The 25130-nt window shown below is 42.8% G+C and overlaps 1 protein-coding gene and 1 pseudogene across 1 annotated transcript in view; both read left to right on the top strand.

Moving 5' to 3' along the window:
• The window catches only part of CENPS (centromere protein S), a 136404-nt gene that overhangs the window by 75975 nt on the left and 35299 nt on the right, over positions 1-25130 (top strand). The gene's annotated exons all lie outside the window — the stretch shown is intronic.
• On the top strand, positions 13556-13650 carry LOC144756910 (U6 spliceosomal RNA; annotated as a pseudogene).

Here is a 25130-nt window from a genome sequence, read left to right as displayed (position 1 = left end):
TAGATCTGAATCTCAGGATCATAGTATGTCATCGATTTGTAATGCACTGAAAGTATTTGTATCTGGCGATGATAGGGCACACTATGGTTTGACTATGGCAGAACTCTGAAACGCACAACTTACTGGCATAAACACCCCTGTTTACAAATCTTGGGGTGCCAGTTAATTTCTGATCGGAAGAAACTATGTGCGCAAATCACAGCACAGGCTGTCTGTAGGAGCTTACCGAATAGTTTTTATGACTCATCTCAGTACCAGATGGCGTATCTTACTAAGAACATTTTGTTCAGACTTACCAGAAACACAACATTTTAAGTCAAAAGCTGTATGAAAAACGTCGAACGAAAACCAAATATTGGAAATTGTGGTGTGAAGGACAGAGCCCATTTTTCACAGAAATCTGAAACAAATTATTGAAGCAACTGCCAGTTCATGGCATGTGGGATACTGGAGATGCTGGCTACCTTGAATGTGCTTAGGTTTTAGTTTTTATGGCCTCTGTCCCCTCATCCTCTTTACTGTTTCATTTAAAAAGTTATCAGAAAATATCAACTGAGTAGCTCCCTGTTTTTTGGAAGACTCCTTAATTCATGTTTTGCCCCAAGTTTTTCAACTTCTTTTTTTTAATTCTTTCTCCTTATTAAAGGCCATTCCTCGTAAATGTGACCGTGAGCTCGTCGTTGTCCTTGTGGCATTGTTAAATTAAAAAAAAAAAAGCTACCTTTTCGATTATGGGCTTTGGCATATGTATCATTAACCATCGGTGCCGTCCTAAAAATACAAGCTTCTCAACATGTAGATGAAACCGTTGCAACTTTCTGAAGAGGAATCTGCCTCTTTCCTGAAAATGTCTCTGCTTCTGGTTTTTTAAACTATAGAAGTTTTACAGTGATACCCTGTTTTAGGCATTTGCTCTCTAACTAGTATTGTAGAAATGCTTGTATTATACTGTCAAACCCAGCTCAAAGTTGCACCGCTCTGTACAGTAGTGCATCTTTTGATTAGTCTGCTATGTAGACAGTCACTTTGTGGGAATTCAGACCATGTGGGATGATTCATCCTCTCCTCTTCCCTCGGCCCCTACTATCCCTTTCCACCAAACCGTGCAGGATCCTGTTTGCAGGAGGTGGTGTTTGGGTGCTAAAAGTAGCACTATGTCCTATACTGCAATATGGCAGACCTTTTAGACACTGTTCCTTGGTGTTCTATACTGCAATGTTAAGAGTGTTTGAGCGACAGCATGCGGCTATATTGTGCTGCACTATAGGGAGTAATTCAAGCTTTGTACTCTATCATTTCTGCAAACAGAAGTTATTCCCCTCTAGCACTGCCTTGGAGGACAGCATAGGTGTGAAAAAGGTCGGGGCAGGATTATGCTTTGTCCAGCTCGAAAGTTGAGAATTCAACATCCACTCAGCTTAGAGGTTTCTGGTCTGTGCAGTAAGGCAGCGGATAATCAGAGGATGGATCCTGCCAGAAATTTGATCTGATGGTAACGGCAAAGGGGCAGCAGGCTGTTATCTTGATGTAAAGATGCCCAGTTCTGTGAATATCTTTCTTGACTATTGTATTTTATTTCATACCCAATAAGTAGTCAATGTAGTCGGCGTCAGCTAAGTTTTACAGTTTTGGCATTTCATTGTTCAGGAAATGCAGAACACTGCCACTCCAAGAACACTGCACAACACAACAGAGCAAGATTAGTCGTCGTACTGCATCCATCTGTCTACCGTACTACTTGTATCATCACATGCTAGTGGTAGCCCTCAACCTCAGCAATGGGACAACCGCTTCACATCTTGTGATCGGAAACCAGTATCTCCTGCTCAAATATACCCAATCATCGATTTGCATTAAAGCAGAAACGTTAGATCTTGCTTCAAGTAGTGTGTGCTGCTTTCACATGCAAAGGAATAACTTGCAGGAATGCACTAAATATATGTGATCGTGTTTGATACTAATTGCCACTTGTCTAGTAGTAACCATGCAATAGCTTGCAACTAATACTTCTGGTGTAACTCTGTTACGAAGCTAAAGAACACAAGGCTTAAGGGAGTTCAGTTGAGTAGGTAACTCCAGTCCAAAAATGTGGGTGCAATTCCTGTTTATTGTGCACTTAAGATGGGCTTTTCGGTTTCTTTGATGAAACCTACTTACTGCAGAGGTAGGAGAAGTGTAACAACTCATTAATGTGCCTGCAGGATGGACATGTAAATCACAAACCTCGAAGCTTTAACAGGAAGGGGTCTTTTTAAATCACCTGAGCGTTAGGGAAACCGGAGGGATATGAAAGTACTTTTATCAAACAAAATTGCCTGTAGCTTCCTGAAAAGATTTCTTTGCACTTTGCCATCAAACCTGAAGTACAAACTGAAACCAGAATTTAATAGTCTGTTTCCAGGTAGGCTTTACATACATTTACCTGCAATTCATCGATCTGTCTGCACATAGTGATTAATGAAGAGTTAAGTGCAATGTGGTACTAGTGATCACTGACATATTAGATTCCAATAATAGGACCACTACTGAGCCACAACAGATCTTTGTTAACCAGCGCCACCTCAACTCTACAACAAGTTCTCATTACCAGTTTACTGTCCCTACCCACAATCAACCTCATCGCTACACCGCACTACATTGCTACACTGCATTCCTGCCCACGTGACCGAAGCACACATATCGAGCGCAAAGAATATAAGAGTCACACACCACTAGTTCCGCATATCCTACAGAGGGTTTACATTACCCTCTGTACTTCCCACGCTATCAGCTGCTGTGAACAGAAGCCAGACAAGGAAGTATCTGTTACTCAGCGATTATCAAAAAGAGAGTGTCGAGCCTAACCGCTTAACCACATCCATCACTTAAACCCTGCTCGAAAATGGCGGAAAAAGAAGGCAGATCTTCATACAAGAAAGTAAGACCGGGACCAACCACCTCGGACTGAGCAATTAAAGTCAAACCAGATCTAAACAGCACAATGGACATGATACTTAAAAATTAGCTGAAGTCCATGACCTGGCGAAATCCACGAAGCAAAACACTGACTCCATGCAATTAGAACTTACTGCGATTAGCGCAGATTTAAACACTATGGGCACAAGAATTAGTGAAGCAGAACAAAGAATAAGCGATGCCGAAGATGCGACCTCCCAAGGCATCAAAGAACTCAAACATCTCCACATAGTCACTAGTGAACTCAAGAAGCAAAACGCAGAGTTGGAAGATCGAAACAGAAGGGGGAACATACACATTTTTAGCATCCCGGAAGGATCAGAAACCGATGCGGGTTCATGCGTGGCCTTCTTTGAATCCTGGATCCTGATGGTAACGGGGTGGAAATTCCACCATGGCTTGGAATTAGACAGAGCACACAGAATCCCAACTTTCAGCTCTCCTAATAAAAAAGGATTGCGGCCGATGATGTGCAAACCACTCCTCTACCAGCACACAGAAGCCATTCTAAACTTCGCCAGGAAGAACCACCATGTAACCTGGGAAGACCAGCGGATACATTTGACATGTGACTACTCTAAAGTTGACACACGGAAAGGCTTCCTACAACTGAGAGACAAACTGAGGGCAAAAAACATTAATTTGCAGGTCCGGTTAAGTTTAAGATTATGGAAAATGTCAGACCACACGTCTTCACAACCCCGCCAGGACCTCCCCCGACATCTGGAGGAGTCTCCCTCCCAAGAGATGAACTTAGCTGGAGGTCCCTCCAACAAGCGGAAAACCTGATATCCTTTGATCTGCTCTCCTTTGATTCGCTGTACCAATGCTATTCCCATGGCTTTCCTGTTACCTTTTAGTTTGACTTCTTTGAGAGCCAAACACACTCACATGTTTATGCAGCGTTTATGCAATGGTTATATAATGCACGTTTGTTCCTGAGATATATAAATTGTCTGATGTTTACTCTATTCAAATCGCCTTAATGCTCATTAGAGATTCTGCAAACCATCCTGCTATACAGTTCATTCACGCCAATACACTCTCTACAATAACCCACATAGGACACACCTTTGATCCTATCGCATGGAGCCGGACACGCCCATCGATGACGCCGACTACTCCTAAGACCTTGCTATACACCCAACTCAAAACACCTTAATGCACACTTTGACTCTGAAAGTCTACCTGACATACACCTCACATACATTCATGCATGCTCTAAATATACACCGCAAAGTACTCTTCCAGCTGCAATGTAACCTAATGACACCTAATACTTTCTTAGTACGAACTCTATCTCCTAGTTAAATCACAATATATCTCCTGATGAGACAATGGATAATCTAATCACTTCATGTTACCGTTAGACGGACCTGCTTTCGCAGCTCCTGAGTTCGAGTTTTTCAGGGAAGAGAGGGAGGGAGGGGAGGGATGGCTAGGGGATGTGGGGGGAATCAGGGATGAGGGTATGTGTAATTTTGGTTCTTTCCTCTCTTTTTATTCCATTTATGTTGGCTTATTAACTCAAATATCGCTGTAGTATCCGATGGGATCTTTCTTGCTCGTTTCCTTAAGGTGAAGAGCCATTCGTGCATTCGCGAGACACACACCACTAATGCCTCGCTCTATGATCCGGTACACTTGTTTCACCTACTGTAAACTATTCAGGGATGACCCTTTCACAGCTACATCGACCATAGAACCCATTGCAACTATAGCGACATCAGGCCCCTAGATGACACAACATAAAACATTAACAGAAAACCTTAATATTGTATCTCTGAATGTTAAAGGGCTCAATCACCCTATGAAACGCAGGAAAATCTTTGATTACTCAGTGAAAACTAAAGGAGATATAATTCTGCACCAAGAAACGAAACTCTCAGAAGAAGACGTAGGCTTCATAAAACACAACTGAATTGCTCATAAGTTATGCTCTCCGGCTGACCAAAAGAAAAAAGGAGTGATCACCCGTATCTCCAAAAAATCCAACATCACTGCTATCTCACACACCCATGATAACGACGGTAGGCTCTTAGTCACGCACCTACAGAGAGGCGACGACCACATCCATGTAATCAACATTTACGGGCCTAACAAAAATGACCCCGATTTCTGGGAAAAGGTCTCGAACACTATTGGGCGCATCCCTCAGAAAGACCTCACTATAGTGGGGGGTGACTTCAGCCTTCCAATGGACCCCCCCATATAGAATGACAATCTAAATGCAAATACCACCCTCACGCGAGGTCCTCAAAAGCATATGCTCCAAGTTTAACTTAAAGGACTCGTGGCGTCTCCAAAACCCAGACGTGAGGGACTACATATTTTACTCGGCACCACACAATTCCTACTCTAGGATTGATTACATCCTACTCTCAAGCCTGTTCACACATCTCATTGACGAAACTGATCTAGCCCCCAAACTAGTTTCCGACCACTCCTGCATCAGCACTAAGCTCGCAGGCACCCACACCATCCTGCCTCCAAAAAGATGGCGCTTTAACGATTACATACTTTCTGACCCAGAATATAAACTTAAAATTGACAACGCAATTAAAGAATACATCACACTAAATGACCTCCCCGACATGAACACTTCCACCCTATGGGATGCACTTAAAGCGACCATCAGAGGAGTCATTATCGGTATCAAAGCTCAGATCAACAAAAAACTAAACCTTGAACTTGAATCGCTAGAAAAAGAAATCCAATCACTCGAAACCTCACATTCGGTGAATATATACAACAAAGCCACCCTAGACCAACTAATCAAGAGGAAATACGAATATAATAAAATAGTATGCAAACGTGCTGGAGTATGGATAAATAAATTCAAGGCACTCAAGCTATGTGAGGGAAATAAGGCAGGGAAAATCCTAGTGTCATATCTCAAACATAAACAGAAACAATTCACTATTTCCTTGATTTAAAGATCATAAGAATAATATTCAAAGCAAACAAAATAAGATACTAAGTACATTCCATGCCTTCTACGAGGACCTATATAAAAACAAACAAACAATGGACCCGGAGGTCTGCTCCAAATACCTAGTGTCACTGAATCTACCAAAACTATCAGAATCAGACCATTCTGTGTTCGGGACAACCCATCTCTGAAAAAGAACTACGGAACGCCATTAAATCCCTCAAAAACAACAAAGCCCCGGGCCCAGACGGCGTCTCGCCGCCTTTTATAAAGAGTTTGATAAATTGCTTAGACCTACTTTACTAAAATTATTCAACTCTGTAGCCAAGGAGGGCTGTGTCCTTATTCAATGGGTGAAGCCAATATTATCGTCATTCCGAAAGAGGGGAAAGACCCCCTCTTAACTAAATACTACAGACTGATTTCACTCATCAACCTGGACTGTAAGATCTATTGAAAAATCCTAGCCAACAGGCTGAACGCTATCCTTCCAAAACTGATCAGTAACTCACAGGTGGGGTTCCTAAAATATTGCATATCTAACGACAATACCAGATTATTATGTCGTATTCTAGAGAAAGCTAAGATAACGGCCACCCCCTCTATTGCCATTACCCTGGATGCAGAAAAAGCATTCAACAGGGTATCATGGTCATTCCTAAAGCAGTGCATGGTATCCTTTAATCTTGGGGAGTCCTACATCAACATGGTGATGGCTCTTTACTCGAACCCTTCCGCCTGAATTGCCATTAATGGTACCCTGTCAGATTCATTCCACTTAGAATATGGCACCAGAGAGGGTTGCCCTCTTTCCCCTGCGCTGTTTCTTTTGGCCTTAGAACCTCTAATTACGGATATCAAAAGCAACAAAGAAATTAGGGGAGCAAAATTAGGAGAAACTCAAGTGAAACTAGCCGCATACGCGAAGTATATCCTTGTGGTTACAGAGAATACGGGTGAATCCATCAATGCGCTCAGGTCCACCATAGAAAGATACTCGATCCACTCTGGATATAAACTAAACCCGGATAAATCAGAAGTCAAACCACTGAATATTCTCAGCTCTCGTGAAATGCTAGGTGACTCGGGCCTCACATGGCAGCCAGGATAAAATTAAGTACCTGGGGATTGAATTCGGCAGTACGACACTAGAAACGCTCCAGCGCAACGAAGACATCACAATAGAGAAAATTAAAAACCTTCTAGATGCACGGTCACCTAGATTTATAACTTGGTGGGGAAGGATCGAGGCCATCAAGATGATGATCTCCCCACTAGTGAACTATCTAATCACTATGTTACCCCTCATATTATCCGAGGAATTCCACAATAAACTAGACCTCTTACTCTCGAAATTTTTATGGAGAAGGAAGAAGGCAAGAATTAGTATGAAATAACTCAGATTAGATAAATCATTGGGAGGGGTCAATCTAGCTGACTTCAAACTCTACCAGACACTGTTTTTTGGCAAAACAAGGCTCTTACTGGCTAGTCCCACCGGTCGAATACACCCTTGTTTGGCTAGACATCGAGAAATCAATCCTAATGGATCTTACACTAGCGACCCTCTTAACCACAAACCTAAATATGGTCGCCTGTTCAAAATCTCTATTCTAGAACACAAAGTCCGCCCTACTAAAGATTGACAGACAGTTAGACATTCGCATTAAGCGATCTAACCTTGAATCCCTCTGGAACAATCACTAAATACTCTATAAGGGGAAAACCTTATACAACGAATCATGGATTAATAAAGGGATCTATTTCCCCCATCAACTCTCTAACGGAGCCTACCCTCTTTCATTCAAAGAATTACAATCCAAATACAACTTGCACGCACTAGACTTCTATGACTTACTAAAAATAAAATCCACTATAACCAAAGCAAAGCTTTTACCATTACCTCCTTCCCATCTGAGCTACCTACCAAAAATACATAAACTAGGTCACCAGGTATCCTGGATCTACAAATGAATACGCCCACAACACTCTACCCTCAATAAGAGACTCGCATCCTTTTGGGAATCACACGCCTCTTTCGCAATCTCAGAGCTAGACTGGACCGCAACCTGGAAATCTACCATGAGATATAAGATCAGCCCAACACTCTCCCAGACGAAGTTCTGCTTGTTGCATAGGGCCTTCTGGACGCCAGCCAAACTCTACTCACACAAAATTAGGGATGATTCCATCTTCTGGAACTGCAAGGACAAAACAGGAGACCTCGAACATTTACTAATTCAATGTGAATGCGTTCTACCCTTCTGGGATAAAGTATTCAAATTCATATCTAAACTTTTCTCATACTCTCCTAGTAGGGATCTCCCGACACTGTTATTCGGTTTCCTCAAAGCTGGGTCACTACAAGAAAAAGATAGGGCGCTCCTAGATCTACTCCTAATATCTGTGGTCAAGATTATTCTCAGCAACTGGGAAGGCACACGTAAAGCTTCCTTTAAATGCTGGCTAAACTGGGTCACCAACCTAAGAGGAGCTGATAATATAATGCTCCAGAATTCACCGTGGAAACCTTCCACCAGACACATGTGGGACACTCTTGTCCTCTACTTTTGTTCACAAAAACCGCCATGAAGCCCACCGTTTGTGATAACTGCCCCGCTAAACGATCTACCTATGCTGTTCTCGTCTCTCCTATGCATGTCATATAATGTCACTGGGCATACTCACAAGGTCTGTGCTTGGTGCTAAAGTTCCCCCTGAAGTTCATAGAGATACCGCTCATGATAACGTTAACAGATATAGTCGCCTGTGGTGCGATACACTGATACTACATGTGTTTATTCCCTGAGGTTCTGCCGTACCATTTTGATTAATAGTGACTTCTTCTAGCCATGTAATTATTGCTTTGTACCCAATGTTTATTTCTGTATGTCTATTTCATATGTCCCTTATTTGATGTGTTGTCCGTATGATTTTATTTGGGAACAACCAATAAAAACTTTTTTGAAATAAAAAAAAACTGTTCTAATGTTGTGCTCAATTTAGACCCCGTTAGTGTAAATAATATATAACAATCCTAGTACATTAAAAAGATGAGAAAAAAACAAGAATGCAATTGATTATATTGGTTGGTCAACATAAATATTTCACAAGTTCAGTCATCACAGATGTATTATAATAATGAAATCGGTGACACATGAACATGTGGGCACGTATCCTATAGTATCATAGATAAAAGATTGGGAAAGTGATATCTGTGCAGAACGTACGCAAGTGTCTTGTTATACATGTACTGGGAGTCTATAAGATCTTTTGTATAAAAATTATACAGTAAGTCAAAAACTTAAATTGAATGTCTTCAGTGGATGAATTCGTAATTTCGATTCTACTTTTCTCTATCATATTTATATTTATATTTGTAAGTGTTTTGCAGTTGAATTTCATTATTGCTTTGTATTTAAACGGTTGGTTAAGCATTCATTTGTCAGTACTTACCCTCTCAGGAAAGTGTGGCTACTTGGAACCTAGACGGCATTGTTGTTTAACTAGGGCGTTGATATATTATAGGTGTGTTAGGTAATGGCTATAAATGTTTCCTTTTTGTTGAAAATCCGCATTTTATGCGTGGCCACACTGTATTTTTTGCCTTTTGCTGAACCCTATATATTTGTTGTTGTTAGAACTCTGTACATTATACCCCTGCTAGCCAGTGATAAATTGCCTCTGCTTTTCATGTCAACATGATAAAACTGGTAAACTCCTAATTGTTATGTTTAACTTGTATATAAGTCCCTGGTATATGTGTTTCTCGCTATTGGATTTTTGTTCATTTTATTCTATTTTTCTAATTCCTGTGTAATGTTTGTTTTCCATTTCATCTTTATTTTTTTGTTATTGCATAAATACTTCACACATTTTTTAAGTTAAGACTATCTGCTTTGTGCAAGTGCTACCGGGGGTTGTGTAATTTAGTGACCGTAAGGGTTGTGATTATTCCTTGAGGTAAGTAATTCCCCACCCCAATTTATAATCCGATTTCTAACACATTTCAGATTTCTTTTTGTTTGTTTGTAATTTAGCCTCTTGAAAGACCTTTTGGTCAATACATGTGAGCTGTGGCTTTTTCTCGCTTTACCTCAGTTGGTGCACTGCTTTTGAAAATAATGTAATCTGTTTCCTCAGTATGGTTCTCAGTGGTGAAGCATGGTTTAAAAAAGGTTTCTGGCTTCTTGAATTTGGTCCCCCAGTTAGCTGGTCTAGTGTTTGCTCATAGAGTTTGGTCCTGTGCGAAGCATCTTAGATATTTTGTTGTGCTTAATGACAGTAGAACCATAGTGCACCCATCTTGTTTTATACAATATTTCCCACTTCCTGTAGTGTTCCTATAAACCATTCGTTTTGGGTTTCGGCATGCACTTCTGTAAATAACTTGCCCCTGATTAAATGCTTTTGCTGTAGGTTCCTTCAGATAGAGGGTTTAGTGTTGTGATGTCAGCAGAAAAAGTTATTGTAGATATCTTTAAATGCCACTGGAGCATGACATTTCAGGTTGGATACTTGCTTGAAGAATGATTCCAGAGCAATGGAAGAACATTATTTGAAGTAGCTTTTCTTTCAGCACCAAGGAAAAGCTGATCTAAACATTGTTTATAGTCCATGCCTTCCAGTACCAATACTAGATATGAGAAGGTTTCTCTCAATAGAATAAAAACAATGAGTGATGGTGCCGGTCATCTATTCCAGCTTTTGTTCTACCAGGCAGTGCTCCTGTTAGATACAAAGCTCGGTTCTGCACCAGCTTCAGTGGAACCTCCATGTTTGGATGTCCTCCTCCTTCCACTCACAGCCAGCATACACCACAGCAAGATTTGCTGAGAGAAAAGCGAAAGAATTGATGGGTGGACTGCAGAACTCACGGCTCACCTTTTCCACTAGGGGTGTCAATTTGACCAAAACTCAGGCTTTACATTGCTGATCAGGCCCAACAAGGCTGGGTTGTGGGATGCATTTGTTTATTTTGAAAGGAGATGTGACCTAACAGCTCAGAATCAACTGTTCTTTTTAAGCATCACTAAGACAGATTTGCATATTTGTGGTTCTGGTCTACAGTGGCACAACAAACCAAAACTATCTGTCTGAAATGCAGTTAAGAGTAATGACTGGTGGCTGAGATGAATTGAAACGTTCTACCTGTGACTTATTGCGATCCCACTGCAGAAAGCTTCTGCTGTTTTTCACAGACACCATTGTATATAATATTACATAGATTGGGTTTCCAGTCAACCTCTTGCTCATGATTGAATGGCTGTATTGTCTCTCCCAATTCCCTGCACTTTATGGAATGCCTTTCCTTCCGATTCCTCTATTTTTCACACCATGGAGTGTTTCTTCTTTATGATTGCTTTTGATTGGCTAAGATGTATGCTTTCACCTCTGGTGTCATGTTACTATGTTTGTAGCATGTGTCCGTAGATACGCATGTTCTGTGTACTCCTGCCATCTAGTATTGGACTTGAATGCTTTCAACTTCTTTTTCTTCAATGAAGTCTTTCTAGTCACGAGGTATAGTGACGCTTCCCTTAGCTGGTAATTAGCTTGTTTTTTTTCCTGCCATTGAGTTTGAATGTGTACCAATGGGTCGCCGTATTCTGCGCTAGTAGCACTAATCTTCTAGCCCATTTGGGCACACTCCAACTCCGGTAAACACCGGAACACATCCCTCACAGCGACCATTCCATTCTTCGGCAAGGCACCATTTGTAGGATGGAACTGTCCTCCATGTCCAAACCAGTGTTGACCACAAGTACCCACACAGTGCCAAAAACCCACATGATACCGGCCTCTGATAACTTGAAGCAACCCATCCTTCAGCACCTGGAGGTAGAGTTAGATGCTTGACAGAAATGCCTGTTCATAGTCTGTCAAACAGGCAAGATTACTAATAAGCCTCCATTGAAGCCAACTGAGACTATACCATGGAAGAGACTGCTCGCTATTAAGTGAAAAATAGAAAGTGGGCAAGGCTCCAAAGCACAAGGACGGTGGCACCAGGCTTCTTAATCGTCCTACTCTTAAGACCACCACAGTCGCCTTTAAGAAGCCTGTGAAGGCCAGGGTAGTCACTCCATTTGTTGATCAAAAAAGACATCCCTCCTGCCAATGACCACCCTACCTTAGTAGGCAAGTGCCCTCTGATCATGGTGGTCTAGACTGTGCAGAAACGCCCAAGCCACAAAAGCTGCTAACCCACCAGATAGGGAGTGCAAAAAGGTAGATGCAGCATTGAAGAGGGTAGCAGTGCAGGCAGCTACCCACTGGAGGTGCACCGACTTTCTGATGTTGCTCTCCCTGTGTGATAAAGCACACTGGGACGAAATGCAGGTCCTCATCAAGCATGTACACTAAGAACATAGATGAAGGGGTGAAGAGTTGGTGGCAGAGGGGAAGACCATTTCCAACGCACTATCCTGTGTGCCCAGGATGTTGCCAACACCACTGCTTCTGGACTCAAAACCAGTATCCTGGTCAGATGCTACACCTGGTTCTATGTTTCTGGTTTTAAACTAGATGTCCAGCAGCATTTGCTCAATCTGTCCTTTGATGGCAAACACCGCTTTGGTCCGTACATTGACCAAATGCTAGAGAAACTGAAGAAAGACACTGACACACCCAAGGATATGGGCGCCCTCCAAACAACATCTCTTTCAAAGGGATCCTTTCCAAGGCAGCATTATAGACTAGGCATTAAGACCACCTCTACAGGCACCCCTTCTTCATTTCAGAGACCGCAGAAGGCCTACCACCGGCAGAATCCAAAGGTTTAGTCCTGAGGAGTTTACATAAATAACAGTGGTAGGGGCAAGGAAGGTTCTGTGAAAGTGGTTTCCACTGCCACATAGACACTGTCCCTCCTTTCTCCCAGCTACACATGTCAAGGGAAGACTCCAGGATTTGCTCCAGTTGGCTGGAAAACACATTAGACAAGTGGGTATTAGGCTTAGTTCAGGACAACTTTGCCTAAACTTCTCACACCACCACCCAACTTTCCCCCCCGCAAACACGACCTCAGCAGCAAACACCTGTGTCTGCTAGAGGAAGAGGTCCAAACAATTCTTCAAAAGGGTGCCATCGAGCAAGTGCCTTACTGTCCGAGGCGCAAAGGTGTTTACTGATTTAATTCCTGTATCTCCAAAAAGTATGGCTCTCTCCGACCCATCAATAGATATGTTCTCTCCAAACTTTTCCACATAATCATGCTGCAGGATGTCAAGCCTCTACATAGCAGCGTTAGACTTCAAGGATGCCAACTTCCACTTCCTCCATTCACAGTGCTCACCAACTTTACCTGAGATTCGTGGTCACTTGTCGGCATTATCAGTTCAAGGTACTCCCTTTCATTGTCACCACTGCCCCAAGGCTCTTCACCAAGTGTCTGACAGTGAGGGCTGCCCACTTAAGGATTCAACCTTTTCTCCGAGTGAATTTAATTTTTTTCAGCCTCAAAGCCTACCCAAGCCCTCAAAGGGTCGTGGCCATTGGCCAGCTTGTATCTGTTTTTCAGCTGCGGTGTCACAGATGTAAGAACTGTAATGAACCTCTTGGGCAGGGTGGCTTCCTATACTGCTGTTATACCCCACACCAGGCTATGCATGCATCTGTTGAAATAATACCTCTCAGCACAATGGTCACAAGTAGACGGTCAAATGCTTGCTTTGGTAACACATATACTAACATTTGAACAATTCTGAGAAGATGAGCATGGCCCCTGCACAAGAATGGTTTAAGTAAAAAATGGTTCTGTTGGGTCGGACCAATTCCTTTGGGAGAAAAATCATTAAATGTAAATAACAGCTCTCTGATACAAGTCCAACATTTGAGAAATGAATGCTCAAAGACTTAGGATTGTATGATCAATCTATTGTATTAAAAGATTCAAACATTTAGTATCCGAATTTTAGTCATTCATGGATAACTTTCAATGCATGTTGTGACCGTCAAAAATGAAGTGACTTTTTTGTGAAGGGTGCTCAGTGAATGACCAAGTATACAATGCAATAGATTTCTTATGTACAAATATATACAAGTATTTTCATTGGCCAGATGACAATTCTAAACCAAGGATTCCTAGTGTTTCTATCGGGATCCTGGCCTTTCTGGGCCTATGATGTTCGTTGATGTTTCGACCCTGGTGCACCCCGGTTGGTGGTCGCGGCGGGTCTTTATCAAGACAGGTGGGGGACAGTTTGGAGTCAGGCAGGTGAGTCTCAGCCTGAATCAATTGGCGGCGCAAGGGCCGATCAATTCTCATCAGTAGATAGGTTACTGCTGGGCATACGGAGGCGCTTAGTTCCTCTCGTCTCAGTGCAGATACTGAATGCGCGCGGAGCACAAGCCGTTTTGCAGTTACGGCCGTGACTGCAAAACGGGGCGCACCAGGGTCGAAACGTCTGAGCACCCTTCATAAAAAAGTCACTTCATTTTTGACGGTCACAACATGCATTGAAAGTTATCCATGAATGACTAAAATTCGGATACTAAATGTTTGAATCTTTTAATACAATAGATTGATCATACAATCCTAAGTCTTTGAGCATTCATTTCTCAAATGTTGGACTTGTATCTGTTGCTGTTGTTGTTTACATTTAATGATTTTTCTCCCAAAGGAATTGGTCCGACCCAACAGAACCATTTTTTACTTAAACCATTAATGCCCAGGTTCTGAGGGACACAGGGTTACCACTTTGCTTTAACTATCCCTGCACAAGAATGTCATGGAAATTTGTGAAGCATTCCTTGTTTTTCAAATAACAATAAACGCTAGCCGAGGTTCAGATGGATGATCTAGTGCTAGTAATGGCCGGCACCCATTGCTCTCTGCAGTGGTGGAACAGCAACGGCCTAATGCGAGGCAGGCCTTTCCGAGACCCCATTCCGCAAGTCACCAATACCACGGACACCTTCCAAGTTGGGTAGGAAGCTCCCTTCGATTGCAATGCAGTACAAGGTGTGTGGACAACAACTCCGCTAGCCACCACATCAGTTACCTAGCCATTCGCCGTGCCATCGAAGCCTTCCTACTACTTGCTCGAGGCAATGTAGTCCTGGTCAGAACAGACAACATGACTGCCATGTATTACATTCCAAAGAACCCCCTCGCTCTTCCTCTCCCTGCTAGCTCAGGCTATTTGGCATTGGGGTATTTACCACTGCATTCACCTGATGGTGAAGAACCTCACAGGGATGGACAGGGACCTGGCGGACTGGTTATGCAGGACTCATCCACAAGTCCATGAGTGAATACACCACTTGCAGGTCTCACACCAGTAATTCCACGGCTGGGTCAATCCTGACTTCGACCTGTTCACCACCCTCAAGAACGTGAAATGCCTAAACTTCACCTCCAGATAGCCAAACCCTCACTCCATGTGCAATGAACTATGGATCTACTGATCAGGGATATTAGCCTACGCTTTTGTGCCTCTTCTCCTCCTTCAACTGAAGATGATGTGACAAACATCACAAACCTGCACTGTATAGACCTTGGGGAAACTAGGCCTGCAGGGTGCTCCACCAATGTCCCTGAGGTTTCACAAATATAATCAATTGTAATTCGTTCAGTGCAAAACTGTAAGTATAGCTTAATCAAAAACAATACAAGAAAGTTTACGTTTTTCACATCTTTTGTCTATTTCATTAGGTCAATGCTTTTCAAACATTTCTGAGAAAATGATATTCAAGTCATACATTTCCAAAATATTTTTGTTCAATTAGAAGTGAAATCTATATACAAATTGTAATTCCTAAAACGCCCAATGCATTTCGGGTTGCGTTGAACCCTTCTTCAGGGGATACAAGTTATGAAAATGTTCTTATGTACTTCTTCTTGGGTTATCTTTCATTCCAAGAGTAGGCACTACAACAAAAATAATACATATTTCAAACGCGTGTTTAGTTATATTCTGCATTATTCCAAAAGGATAGCACTTGATGAGGTAGAAGGTACTGGTGGTTAATAAACTAAACCAAAACGTGCAGATAATGAAATGGAATGGTGAAAGAGATAGAGATATGAGAGCTTGTATACCGCAATAGTAATTTCCCGATGTTATCTATGTTAAATATGTCAGATTGGAAGTGTTCGCCTATGAGTGCTACCAGAGTACTGATCCCTATTTGGTGTCACACTCCATCGTGTTTATTCAGATGTATCTATTCACGTTTAACCCTGGCGTTCGTTGATCAAAGTTTCGATGGTTCTCCCTCAGTGCTGACTTTATATTATCGAGTGGCCAAGTCTGACTGAAAAAATAGTAATAATGAGGTACTCCTGTGTTTCAAAAAAGGCCTGGGCTTCCAAAAACTTAGATTAGTAAGTGCTGCGAGTTCGCATCTTTAATAAGCGCTTACCCCTGCATCTGTCGCGTTATTCTCTTCCATCTCCACCGTTATCTCAGGGACCTCGATTTCTAGTCTTGTATTCAACTCGGCTCTGCCAACTTCCTAATCGTGAACAAAAAACGCCCTCCTTAGTCGAAAAATCCTCGCTACAAGTGGGGTTCTAATTATATCAAGACGCTATTTCCGTACCTTGAAACGCTCGTTAAGAGTACCGCCTCCGGTTCCTGACGGATAATCTTCCGGTTCTGTCACGTGATGATCTCGCCTACGTTTTTTTAAAGGGAAAGCTGTTGTTGAATAACTTTATTGGAATTGTTCCGTAATAAAGCGAACACTGCTAACCTTTATATACTCCTCTCTATCTTCAACTATAGTGTGAAATGTGACTTCTGTGATTCCAGACTAGGTGCTAACTACGGGATTATGGTCATTAGTCCCTAAATACTGGAGAATACTCCTGGTGTGAGCTTCCTGTGATGTGCTAACTTAGATTATATATCGCACTGTGTGTGTTCTCAGAACATCAAAAAAAGGACAGGATAATGGAAAAACACAAGGAAAAGCAACATTACGAAATCAGAAATGATAAAGAGAGTGAAATCAATGAATGGGAAAGTGAGATATGACCAGTGAGTTACAAAATGTGTGTGCCAATCCCTTATAATCGGAATTGTTACTTGTCCAACATAAGTCAATACCAAATTTTATACATTTACAGGTAACACAGCAATTCATATTGATCATTGAGACCCCCTTGATTTATTGTATCCATGTATTTAATCCAAAATGTTTCCCTTCGTGATAGAAATGTGTGGTGGTCTCTCCCTGTTTGACTCTCTACTACTTCTAGCACTGTGTATCTGAGTTGAGGAATAGTGTGTGCTTCTTTTACCCAGTGTGCTGCCAAATTGGAAGACATTTGTTTGTTCCGTATTGTACTTTTGTGTTCTATGATTCTAGTTTTGACTTTTCTTGCTGTCCTCCCCACATATACCAAGCCGCAGGGGCAGCGTATTGCGTAAATTACTCCTGTTGTGTTACAATCAGCGTTGTGTTTGAGTTTAATACTCTGACCGTTTTGGGGTGTCCAAATGTATTCCCCACTATGACATTGCCACATTGTCCGCAGTTCATGCATCTTCTCATCCCTTTGAAATTCTGCACTTTGGTTGTTTCCTTCTTCTTTAGAATCTCCCTGAGATTCTTAGCTCGTGTGTGTGCAAAAATAGGGGTGTGTTTAAACAAATTCACAAAGTCTGGTTCGTTTGCAATGATTTCCCATCGTTGAAGTATGATTTTCTTGATAGTTGCTGCCTGTGTTGAGTACTTCATGATAAATACTATACGTTCATTGGTAGATTTTTCAGATTTTTTCAATAAACTAGTTCTGTTCATTTTTGCCACCTTATTTTTGGATTCCTCAAGTACCTCCTCTGGGTAACCCCGTTCCTTGTAACGTTCCATTTGTGCTTGAATCAAAGTTTCACATTGATTTGATTCAGATGAGATTCTTTTGATCCTAATCAATTGTGAGGTGGGCAAATGATCCTTCAGAGTTTTTGGGTGAGCTCTTTGATAATGTAAAGCATTATTTACATCCGTTGGTTTCCTGAACACTGTTGTGGATATACCTTCCAAAGTTTTATGAAGTTCAATGTCCAAAAATTGGATTCACTCTTTGTGGAAAAGTAAATTTTGCCATGTTCTGTCTCCCTACGCCTCATCCATCATATGTTATGTGTGCATGACCAATATGCATCTGTTATTCCCCATGTCTGATAAAGACGCAATTATAGTTGTGTCCACCTCTAGTATGCTATTTTCCAGTCCTCGTGAATACTACGAATATTAGGCCTAGGTAAAGTTATGTTGCCACGTTCCTCAGTGTGCACGTTATTCCATTATAAAGTCCCCGTTTCCAGGCCTCAAAAGGGCCCGGACATCAGATTCAGCTCCTGTCTCCTGAAAGCCTCGCTGAGGAGCGATACAGCCCCCACCTGTATCCTCGACCCTTCACTTACTTCCTGCTTCGCAGTGCCCGGTGCAGCTTGGCTCTGCCTCTGAGTCTGCCAAAAGTATGTTATAGTTCCAGTTATCAGTTCAGTCCTCCTTCTTTGCATTCCTAAGCTACTGAACTGCATCAATAGTTTCCGTCATTGTCTAGCCTTCTCGTCTCCACGTTAGAGAAATACTGTATCAATGGTCATTTAATATTCTTCATCACGCACTACATGTAGAATAATGCATGGTCCAGTCTTAGAGTCAAGTTAGCTTTTCCCCTCATGACTCCTAGTTTATATCAACATGTTCCAACATGTTCCCTAAACATCAGATACCAGATAGGGTTTAGGTACATGTCGCTCCGACCCTCCAGACTCTAGTCTCTGCTCCTAGCACAGAGTTCGTAGCCCCCCAGCTTCTCCTAGTAATACGTCATTGCCAGTTTTCGCGCACCATTAGGTTAGAGGTCCCGGCTCCTTAGGTAGCCCCCTCCTATGTTTCCGCCCATTCATGACATATTCTGTTACGTTTGCATCACATGTCTATGTACACTCCCAGTTACACCTCTTTTTACTGTTATCTTTCGCGACTGCTACGCGTCACGCCTTCTGCTCCACCCACTGTTACGCCTACTGCAATGTAATGCTATGTGTTTGCGCTATGTATATAAGTCAATGTATTGTTATTAAAAGTTAGCGCGCTCATCCCAGACCTAGCCCCAGCAGCTGCTGGGCCTCTTTTCCCCTGCTGGGCCCCAGTTGTCCTGCTGGGCCCTGTTACCCCCGTTCTATGCAGGTTGTCCTGATCCTGTCCTTATGCTGTAATAAACCTGCAGAAACTCCTACTACCTCGAATCTTGACTCTTATTTTATTGAGCTATCTGTTATTCATTCATACATTCAAAAATAGATCCGGTATTATTTATTTATATACCACATAATGGCGCCCGAATAGGGACTTGCCCTTTCCCCACGCGTCGGTGAAGCCACGCCGACCCCCTGACCCTCTGCAGTCGTGACGGAACCATACCGTGCACTGGCAGATATTTCTGCTCCAAGTATCCCTCAGGCCCACGGAGGAGACGGAGGAGGCGGTCCAGCATCCGAACGAGACGGTGGAGGAACGCGGCGAGTCCCGACCAGAGCCCAAGCCGAGAGTCCAAGGTCCGAGGTATCCGGAGGCCCACCTGTAACTGAAGTCCGAAGTTCGTCGTCCAGTCCAGTCCGAGGCCTTCCGTTCCGTGCTGCCCGGTGAGTACCATTGCTGGGGTAGTATCTAGACAGGACCAATCTAAATTGACTCCTGGTCCGTGGGTTGGTGGTACCCAGACTCACAAACGAAGTGTTCACCTAGGTGGATACGGGTCTTGATGCGTCCCTTTATGGGACCGGTATGTTCCGTACTGTTACAGCAGTGCATCCAGTAACTCTAGTCTGTTCCGTTCTCGAGGAATTCTGTTCTGTTTCTGTTCTCAGTATTCCAGGTAATATTCTGTTCGAACTGTTATTTATAATGTTCTTTATGTATTTTAATGTTGTGGTATGAGTGTGACGTGATTTCGTGTTTTCATTGTATATTGTATTGTGTCTAGATTACAGTTCAGTCATGCCGCTCTTTTCCAAGTTACGTCAGATAAAAACTAGAAAGGGTCTGTTAGAGGAAGCGGTTCCTGTCCCGCCCAGGGACAGTCCAGGTCACTTTATGTATCAGAAACATGGCATAAGCGCCATAATGTATCTAGATTTATGGGTAGAGTATACCAAACAGTTAGAAGAAAAGTATAGATGGCCCGTATCGGGTACATGGGATGCCGAATGTATCATGCGAGTAGAAGAAGCATTATGGAAAAAGAAAGCCAGACAGTCACAGAAAGATGCCATCGAGTTATGGCGTAAGGAAGCTCATAGAAGAACCGAGAAAGAAGTCAGAAAGTCAGAGTTAAGTAGAGAATCCCAGGAACGAGCCCAAGAAAGAGAATTAATCGAGATAGGTGAACAAGTCAAAGCTGAACAGTCAGACAGACAGAGGCATGCCCTCATTAAGGGTATGTATCCTCTTCTTGCCGAAGGTGTGCCAAAAGCGACCCCAGAGGCATCTAGTAATTTCCCGCCACCATTAGTTCCGACTAAGTTACGTCACAAACAGACCGCAGCTGATATTTTTATTTCGTCCTACTTGGACGACACAGTCCCAGAATATGCAAATCCTGTTCGCGCTCCGCCAGTCCCTGTAAATCAGGCACTTCCTGCTCCTTCAGACACCGGGGTGCCCTTAACAGCCCCCCCGGGCCAGTCCGCCATACAAGTCCAGCCCACGTTACAACTACCGACCCTGTCAGCACGAAGAATGTCAATCGACGATTCCAGTTTAGGGGCCGCAGGAGGAGGTCTTCCTCAAACCCCGCCGCCACACAAGCGTTTAACATTACTCGAATTACATGCTCAAGCGTTACAGCGCACGCCTAAACATCAGTCTGTTACAGAAATCAGGCAAACCCTTAACGAATGTGTCTATGATCCAGTTCCAGGCGAATATAATATGGTTTTATATTCCTTACGTGTAAGGAGAGTGACCGAGTATCTAGTCACCTTGCCGAATATGAAAGAAGATCTAGACAGAATATATCGTTTCATCCGTACAGGGGATGATCCAGAAAGTATTGGCGAGATTATGTCTCAAAGGAAAGCCGAGATTCAGCTCATGATATTAAAGTTCCTGATCAATTGTCTAATAAGAGAACAAGATTACCCGTCTAAAGATCCCGCCGAAATGAGAATCCTGACAAGGTGGAGTGATAATATAGCCGAGGGTAAGCACAAGACCATCGGTGCTATGGAGAGTATGTACAAGAAAATCCGTAAAGAGATAGTAAAGATACACGAACAGCGTAAAGCAGCGCAAGTAAGCGAGAAAGAAAGTATCTCTGATCCTGAAGAGGAAGACGAGAATTCCGCCAGAATAGCGTATGTAGGAAAATCTAGATTTCCAGATCGTCATTTACGTCTAGAACACAAGTCTGTTTTTCATCATCCAGCACCAGAACTAGGTTCTCTAGAACAAGTATTTCAAGCTACCGATCACATTCTGAAATCACGAGTCGGTTACAGTGAATTAAGTACCATGCATGAACAAGAACTAGCCCGATCAGCAGTCCGATGGATTACTGATTCTACCACTTTTCCAGACGAAATAGTGGCACAAATGTTTCTGAAACTGCCCCCAGCCGAGCAACGACTGGTGGGTATGTATATGATCCAGCACCTCATCACTCTGTATGAGGGTCAACATTCTGATCCAGGTCCGTTGCATGATATTCTGAACGAGTTACTTCAGTATAGATGGAGAGGTCTAGGTACCGATTTAATTAGTGTCATTCTAGAACAGCGCCACAAATATAGAACGTTCCTGAATCCGCATTTTGTTCATGTCTCACCCCCAGAAAGTAAATCATTTTACATAGACAGACAGAATCCGTTACGAGAAGTCCACCCAGTCCAAGGGGCGGGTGGCGTAATGCAACGAGTGTTTGTATACACTCCGATTTCAAAGATGGAACTTCTTGAAATGAAGAAATTAATTCCCTGTCATGACAAAGATCCAGCCGGGTTCCATAGAGAATTAAAAGACATGCTCCGTATGGGAGAATACACTTACCCAGACATCATTAAAATGTTAAAGGTCCTGTTACCCGCAGGGGTGTATGAAAAGCTAAAGGAAAAAGAATGGGAGGTGGGAGAGAAAAAGATCGATTGGGCAGCTCTAGAAGCTGAAGACAAGGCACGAGTACCAGGTACCGGTCTTGGAGATAAATGTAAAGAATTACCAGAATTACTGATTCAAGTTTTACCCAGATTATTGACAACTAGGAAGGAAGACTGGGATGCAATCTCAGCCTGTAAACAGAAACAAGATGAAGATATTAGTGATTTTTATTCTAGATTTGAAAAATGTTTTAGTATTAACAGTGGTCTCAAGACAAGTAGTGAGTCATACCCTCACCTTTTCGTTACCAAATTAGTCGAGAATTCAAGTCCACAAATTAAAAACCGAGTTTTGAAAGTCGAAAGCACCTGGCAAGCAAATACTCCGTCCCAGATGCTCCAGATGCTCCAGTACCACCAGAATAGAATCAGGGAAGAGCAAGAACACGAGAGAAAACGTATGAAAGACACGAAAATGAAAGTGCTAGTTGCACAATCTGTTCCTCAAGACAGTCAGAAGAGGGGTCCGAATCAAGCCAGTCATCCTGCAGCTCCCGTTAAAGGGAACTGCAATTATTGTAAACAGCCAGGTCATTTTATAAATGAGTGTGCAGTTCTGAAACATAACATAGCTACTGGTAAGACTAAAGAAAGACCACGTCCGCCTAGACAAGAACAAGTTTCACAGATTCCTCAGCCACAGAATGCACAACAGACAGTTTCCGCACCGCAGCCTATTGCTGCAACACAGCACGTTACATCGCAGATGTACCAGTATGCACAGTCTGAGTATCCAGAGTACCAGTCATATTCATGAAACAGCCTGGAGAGGGAGGTAGGCTTGCCTCTCATCGAGATACCTGTAGATCAAGAAGGTCCCTATGTTCACAGTCAAGTATTAGGGAAAGACAGAAAGTTTTTGATCGATACAGGGGCAAGTAGGACCACAATTAGTCATGCCGAAGTTCCAGGGGCTCCACTCTCAGGCTCAAGAAATGTTTCCCTTGGATTTTCAGGAAAGCCAATAGTTAATGAGATATCCAAGCCAGTTACTCTAGAAGTAGGTCCATTGTCCCGTACTACTGATCTGTTACTTACTAAGTCATGTCCAGAAAACCTATTAGGTATTAAGACACTGAAAGAATTAGGTGCAGTTATTTGCTGTTCCCCAGAGGGAATACGATTGTTCCTACGTGACTTTAAGGGTCACTATGTATTACGAGATTTTGATTCAAGATTGTCTAATGTTCCGCAGCATTTATGGGCGCAAGGTCCAACTGATGTAGGTTACATGCAAATCACACCCCATCGTGTGACTCTCAAACCAGGTGTAGTGTTACCACGAATCAGACAGTACAGATTGCCACCTGAGGCTGTAGCAGCCTTATCCAAAATTATTGACGAGCTCATCGCTCAGGGAGTAGTTGTAGAAACTGACTCCAATGTATGCAATTCTCCGATCATTCCAGTCATGAAACGTACTGATCCGAATGCACCCCCAGTATATCGATTAGTGATTGATTTACGAGAGCTTAATAAATGTATTATTCCTCAGTACCCAGTTGTCCCAGACATTTCTTCCCTGTTAACAGCCATTGATTCCGAAGCCATGTTTTTCACTGTCATTGACCTCAAGAATGCATTTTTCAGTGTTCCAATTCATCCAGACAGCCAGTTTCTTTTCGGATTTTGTTTAAATGGAAGGAGCTATATGTTTACACGCGCTCCTCAAGGTTTCACAGAAAGCCCTAGTATTTACAGTCAAGCACTCAAGCGACAACTAGACAACATTCACATGCCAACTGACACTGCCCTGCTCCAGTATGTCGATGATCTACTGATCACAGCCCGTTCTGAACGTGCTTGCGAGCGAGCATCACTTACAGTCCTGTATTTTCTAGCCGAGATGGGGCACAAGGTGTCACCTTCGAAGCTTCAATTCTGTGTCCAGCAAGTGGTATACTTAGGACACTTGCTGTCCAAGAGGGGTAGGCAGTTGACACCAGACCGTATCCAGTTAATAGCGAGTCTTCCCCAGCCCAGAACCCAGAAGGAGGTACGTGCTTTTATCGGCCTTACTTCTTATTGTAGACAATGGATTCCCCAGTATGCATTTCTAGCCAAGCCACTGATACAGTTAACGACACAGGAGGCAGCCGTATCGACTGTCCTCCCTTGGACATCTGAACATACACTTAGTTTCAATGAGTTAAAGAAAGCCCTATGCCAAGCTCCAGTTCTGGCTACACCGAACTACAGTAAGCCTTTTACACTTTTCGTTACTGAACGCGAAGGTACAGCATTATCTGTTCTCACACAAGATCAAGCAGGACAATACAAGCCCTGTGCTTATTTTTCGAGCACACTAGATCCAGTCGCCCAGGCGTTGCCTGCGTGCCTCAAGTCAGTTGCAGCCACAGCACTAGCTATCAGACAAAGTGATTCCATAGTTTTAGGGCATTCCCTGACAGTACAAGTTCCACACTCCGTAGAAGTTCTTTTAAACCGAACACAAACTCAGCACTTGACAATTGCACGTTTAACAGGTTATGAATTGACACTGTTCCAGCCACACATAGAAATTAGACGCTGCAACGTCCTGAATCCTGCTACACTGTTACCATCAGTTAATTCAAATCCAGACCCACACGACTGTGTGGAAGTAGTCAACATTACGACAAAGCCAAGACAAGACCTGACAGATATTCCGTTACCAGATCCCGACCTGACACTTTATGTGGATGGTTCATGTATGAGAACTAGTACAGGAGAACTAGTCGCAGCATATGCAGTAACTACTGACACCGAAGTTATTGAGACACACCGTATTGATACCCTGTCCGCTCAAGCAGCAGAGCTAGTCGCCCTGACACAAGCCTGTATACACGCCAAGAACCAGAAAGTTAATGTTTACACAGATTCACGTTACGCATTCGGAGTTGTACACGACTTCGGAGTGCTCTGGCAGGAGAGAGGTTTTATGACTTCTCATGGAACCAAGATTCAGCATGGTCTCCTTATTCAAGCCCTGTTAGATGCCATACATTTACCGACATCCATTGCTATCATGAAGTGCAAAGCACATACGAAAGTTACAGACATTATTTCCCAAGGTAATGATCTAGCAGATCACACAGCCAAGTTTACAGCACAGACTCCAGACATTCCAGTTAACATGACAC

Source organism: Lissotriton helveticus, chromosome 5_1 (assembly GCF_964261635.1).
Source record: "Lissotriton helveticus chromosome 5_1, aLisHel1.1, whole genome shotgun sequence".
NCBI lineage: Eukaryota > Metazoa > Chordata > Amphibia > Caudata > Salamandridae > Lissotriton > Lissotriton helveticus.
The sequence above is the reverse complement of the archived record's forward strand: the minus strand, read 5'-3'. Positions and strand labels throughout refer to the sequence as shown.